Here is a 4,908-nt window from a genome sequence, read left to right as displayed (position 1 = left end):
ACCTTTTGGAAGCTGCAAAGGAAGCACCAACTCGAACTCCTCTGGTCTTCCTTCGATCCTCTAAGCTTTTTCCTTCTTCCTTGACACCACAAGACACCAAGATCACTCAAAAGCTCTTAAATCTCTCCACACACAGTTAGGGTTCGCTATGAAGGGTTTTTGGAAGCAATAGGGACGAATGGGGGGCGGAATGAGATGATTAAATAGGGTGCAAGCCCTTAAATTAGGGTTTTGTCCAGTCAAAGTCTACTCGTCGAGTCTAGACGCCAACTCGACGAGTCCAATACTTAAGTCCCGCATCCCATCCCGCTCCTACTCGACGAGTTGGGCCTTCAACTCACCGAGTCCCAGACCAAAATGCAAAATACTTAAATAAGAAAAAACATACCAGGGACTAGGTGCTACAAACGTTATTCATAATTGGTGGTCATAAGGAGTAAGTCTTTTTATCTATCTATCTATCTATCTATCTATCTATCTATCTATCTATCTATCTATCTATCTATCTATTGCTATCTCTCTCTTTATTTCTCTCTCTCTCTCTCGCTCTCTTTCTCTCTCTCTCTAAAGGTTTCCAGTGTAAGTCTTTTTTGGTGTAAGCCAATAGAGGCATTCCTATTTTGGAGGCTAGAACTTCCAAGAAGAAACATAAGTCACTGTAATCTTCAAATGGATTCAAGCAAATACTATTATGCTTTAAACTTTGGTATTCTATCTCTTTCGTTATTGTGTTTTTCATAGTTTTGAAAGTATGTTGTCTTAATAGTAAAATCTAGATCTAGGATGCATGTACACTTATGATTATATTTCAACACTTTTGTTGCCCAAATCTAGTGTATAGCTGCATATAAAACTCATCAATCATGGCTTAGTAAAAGGACTAAAATGATTGCCTAAGTGATGGAAAAGCGATTAAGTGTTAACTTGAAGAGTTTTTTCAAAATATATGTCAAATGCTGGCATAATCATGAGATAAGAAACTAAAATGGTCGTTTGTTTATACGAAAATTAATATAGAAAAGTGTAAGTAGTCTTCTCCCCATTCCGATATTGAGATCGAGAGACTGATATGGAAAACCCTTCTTTTAGGGCTATTTGAAGAGGGCAAAAAGAAATCAGAATCGGTGTGGAGATTTTCTTGAGGATTTCAACCTAATCTTACTATTAGAAGCTCTAGAAGGTATAAAATCATCTATTATTTTCATATTTTTTATGTTAGGGTTTTCTTTCATGTCGTATTAGTGGATTGGAATAATGATTCAAGCATCCACATATATATATATATATATATATATATATATATATATATATATATATATATATATATATATATATATATATATATATATTGAAAATGGATGGCCTTAGGAACATTTAACTTATTAAACTTTAGAGTTTGGCCACAATAGTTTAAGTGGTTGGCAACTTTAGTCCATGCTTGGCCAATGTTGGTCAATGGTTGGTGGTATATCCCTTCCATATCTTTCTTCTTGATGCTTCCCACTACCATTATCTTAGCTTCTCCATCTAATCGCCACCAATTTCATAGATCGTTTTCTTAATCGAAACCTCAAAATCACAAACCCTCGCTTCCATTACGCTGGTCTATGAGGCGGCCCATGGCGAGGACATACTGAAACCTAGAATAAAAGGCACCGCCGAAGTCACTGTAAGGATTCGAAGGTGGTCTGTTGGCTCTCTCCCTCAATTCCATTAGTCGACTGCTAATCCATGATTCTCCCAAAACCGTTTCCACCTCCCTCCTCCCATGACGACCACTGCGACCAATTTCAACTACCACCACTACTTATTGTGTTGACATTAACACCTTTACAACCATTAACAACTAGCCTCAATAACCCTTCATTCGATATTTCATCTCATCGACTTTAGCTTTCTTGCTATGGGGAGAAGGGTAAATCGGTAAAAACTTCCTCTTCCATACCCTACGATTACATGTAATTTTGGCAATTCTTAATGCAATTAAATGTTCGTATAACAAAATTACACATCTTTCCAACTTCATTGATGATTCTTTGTAGTTCTTAAGAGTCAGGAGAGAACTGTGATTGTATCACCCCACCGTATCCCATGTGTTCCTGTCGTCAGAGAGTTTAGAAGGCGTGAGAGTGCAGCAGCCCAGGTTGCAAGTATAGGGGAAGCCATCAAAGAGGCAGGGGTGATTGAGAACTTAAGGTCAGTAGTATTCAGGGAGTCAAAGATTAATTATTCAAAGATTCTAAAATCCCTAATTTCTATAGGCTTCCAAGCTTCCAATCTTGGTGATGCCATTAAAAACAGTAATCAAATGGTAAGTGGTTTGATCTCATTTTCTCTACTACTTTATATCGTTTTTTTTTATGTTTGTATGATCTATAGGGTTAATTTTTTTTTGTGTTTTTGTGATGTGTAGGTGGTCGGAGATGATGAAGTGCAAAGTCTTCTGATGTGTTCCATTCTTGTTTGCTCCCACTACTATTACAACCTATGGACTTATCTAGGTCTCATCTATATTTCTGCAATCTTCAGCTTTATATAATTTATTTTAAGGACTCCATTTTTCTTGGATTTTATGTTTTTCTATTAAAAAGGGTGTTGTAGAAATAGATAAAAATACACATGAGGAAGAACGTATTGTTGGTGAAGAAGAAGCAATTTGGGTATTAAAATTATTCCTGCCTTACATAAATGAATTTCTCTTGAAGTTCAAAGCTTTGTTTCAGGTGATCCTTCCACTATAATGAGGTTAAATTGTTCCTTTATTATTATTTTCATTGATTTTGATGTAAATTTTAATTTTAATCTGCAATATCTATTAGAAAGGAGAAAGTAATCATATAGAAAAACTAAGGGAAAGATCAGGAAAATTTTGTTAAAACTCGATAAAAGTTGAATCGGCCAACTTAGAAACTATGCCTATTCAGGATAATGTTTGGGAAAACAAGGTAAGTTACTTTTTGCGTTTTGTTTTAGTTATCAAAAGATGGTATATACCAGAAAGTAGTTACATTATTTCAATAATATGATAGAGGTCATCGAATGGATAGATCATAGATGCCTTAACATGCATGAATACATAAACAAATTATGTTTTGTTAAAGTTTTACTTTATATTTTTATTGATTGTTTTGTGTTGTCATAGGCAATAAGAATCGTTTGTGTATGGTCGGGTATAAGGTAACCATGTCTCAGGAAAAACCTTATGTATGGGCATATGCAACATTTTTCATTTCCATTCAAAACATTGTGAAGCCTGGGTCGATCTTGTAGCATTTCCAACATGTCTACATCGTTTCAAACTGTATTACTTAGAGTTCACGAATATATGCAGTTTTTTTCTAACCCATTTTCTTTATTATGTGTTTTTGCTTAACAGATTTCATTATGTAAAACAAGGCATTTTTTATTTTAGGTTTTTAAATCGTGAAAAAAAATGGTTGATTTTGTAGGAGCTTATTGGTGGCAACATCCTTTCCATGTGTAAGATTGATGGCTATAAGTTTGTGAATATAGAACTAGACAATCCTTCAAGTACTGAGCCATTTATGCCCTTCATTAAATCACTCCTTACTGCTATTGTACGCAAAGGTCCAACCAAGGTGCCATTTTGTAAAGGAACACCAATTTTAGCTTGCTTATGATAAGAGAAATAATGGAAACATGCATACACTTCAATTTATATCTTATTATACAACGAACTATTAAACATTTTATCATGTGTGAGGGTAGTTTTTGAATGACTATTTTTTTATGCGTATACTTCATTTTTATACTGAAATGTTTATGTCGTTCTTTAAATTCCTCCTTACTGCTTTTGTCACTCACTCAATCCATTTAAAAGTGGGTAAAAGGTAAAAATTATGACGCCTGATTATAGATATTTTACAAATTTTTGTACAATTACACATACACATATCTATGCATATGTGTGATTGTACCAAAATTTGTAAAATATCTATACTCAGGAATTGTCATTTTTACCGTTTTATCCATTTTTAGGAAATTATTATTTTACCCCTTTCGTGGATAGAATGCTAATTTAGCAACCAACAACTTCGTTGTTTGATTGGAATAAAAATGTAATTGTACCAAAATGTATGTGTGTAATTGTACCAAAATTCAAAAGAGAAGGATGGCTATGTTGACAAATTTGTAAGAAAAATCCCATGTAAAGCAGCTAAAGATACATGCATTTCTATTTCTACCTCAATAGATTTATCTTCAATTCCAACACCACAAACAACATCAAAGAAACCACACAAGTTACAATTAGGGTAAGTTATAATCAATACTTTATTTATAGCTTTTGGTCTCCATAATTTTTTTTACTCATTATGTATTAATCTGTAGGCTGCACACCAAAGAAAGATGAGAAAGGAGTTATATAATATAGTGAAGGGATCCATGTTCTTAGATACTTTGTATTCCACCTGTCACACTCTATGTTTTGTCGTACTCTTGATTTTTATCTGCTTCTCTGACTTCGCCATTTTTTCATATATGGTAATTCTAATGAATTTTCGCTAATAATTATACCACTGGGGGAATTGTGTATGATTTTGATTTGTAACATATTTAAAATCTTTATTTCTAAATTGTGTTGCTTGGTAAATTTGTAAGCCCAAGAGAGATTATGAACCACAACACTAAGATCTTTAAATTTTGTAACAAAAAACACACAGCTTGGTTTAATCCATTTGCTTAATTAGATATTTAACTTTTTTTACTGAGTTTTATTGTAGGTTGTTTGTATAATTGTATCTGATTGTTCATTGTTGATAGCTTGACTAATTTACTTTTGTGAGTTTACATTTTTCTTCATGTAGTAGACTATGGAATTGATAATCAAACTAATCTTTGTGTACTCTTTTAAAGTTGTGATGATTTGGTGGCTTAGTATATGTTATC

At 33.5% G+C, this 4,908-nt stretch overlaps 1 long non-coding RNA gene across 1 annotated transcript; it reads left to right on the top strand.

Moving 5' to 3' along the window:
* The first annotated feature begins 1,444 nt into the window (after window positions 1-1,444).
* On the top strand, window positions 1,445-4,523 carry LOC145004031 (uncharacterized). Its single transcript, XR_013662241.1, has 6 exons — window positions 1,445-1,923; window positions 2,043-2,196; window positions 2,262-2,311; window positions 2,414-2,723; window positions 3,450-4,274; window positions 4,351-4,523. It is a non-coding gene; the product is annotated as an uncharacterized LOC145004031 (long non-coding RNA).
* Window positions 4,524-4,908: the final 385 nt, after the last annotated feature.

Source organism: Lactuca saligna, chromosome 7 (genome assembly GCF_052625555.1).
Source record: "Lactuca saligna cultivar CGN05327 chromosome 7, ASM5262555v1, whole genome shotgun sequence".
Classification (NCBI taxonomy): Eukaryota; Viridiplantae; Streptophyta; class Magnoliopsida; order Asterales; family Asteraceae; genus Lactuca; species Lactuca saligna.
Note: the sequence above shows the minus strand (reverse complement) of the source record. Positions and strands in the feature narration are given on the sequence as shown.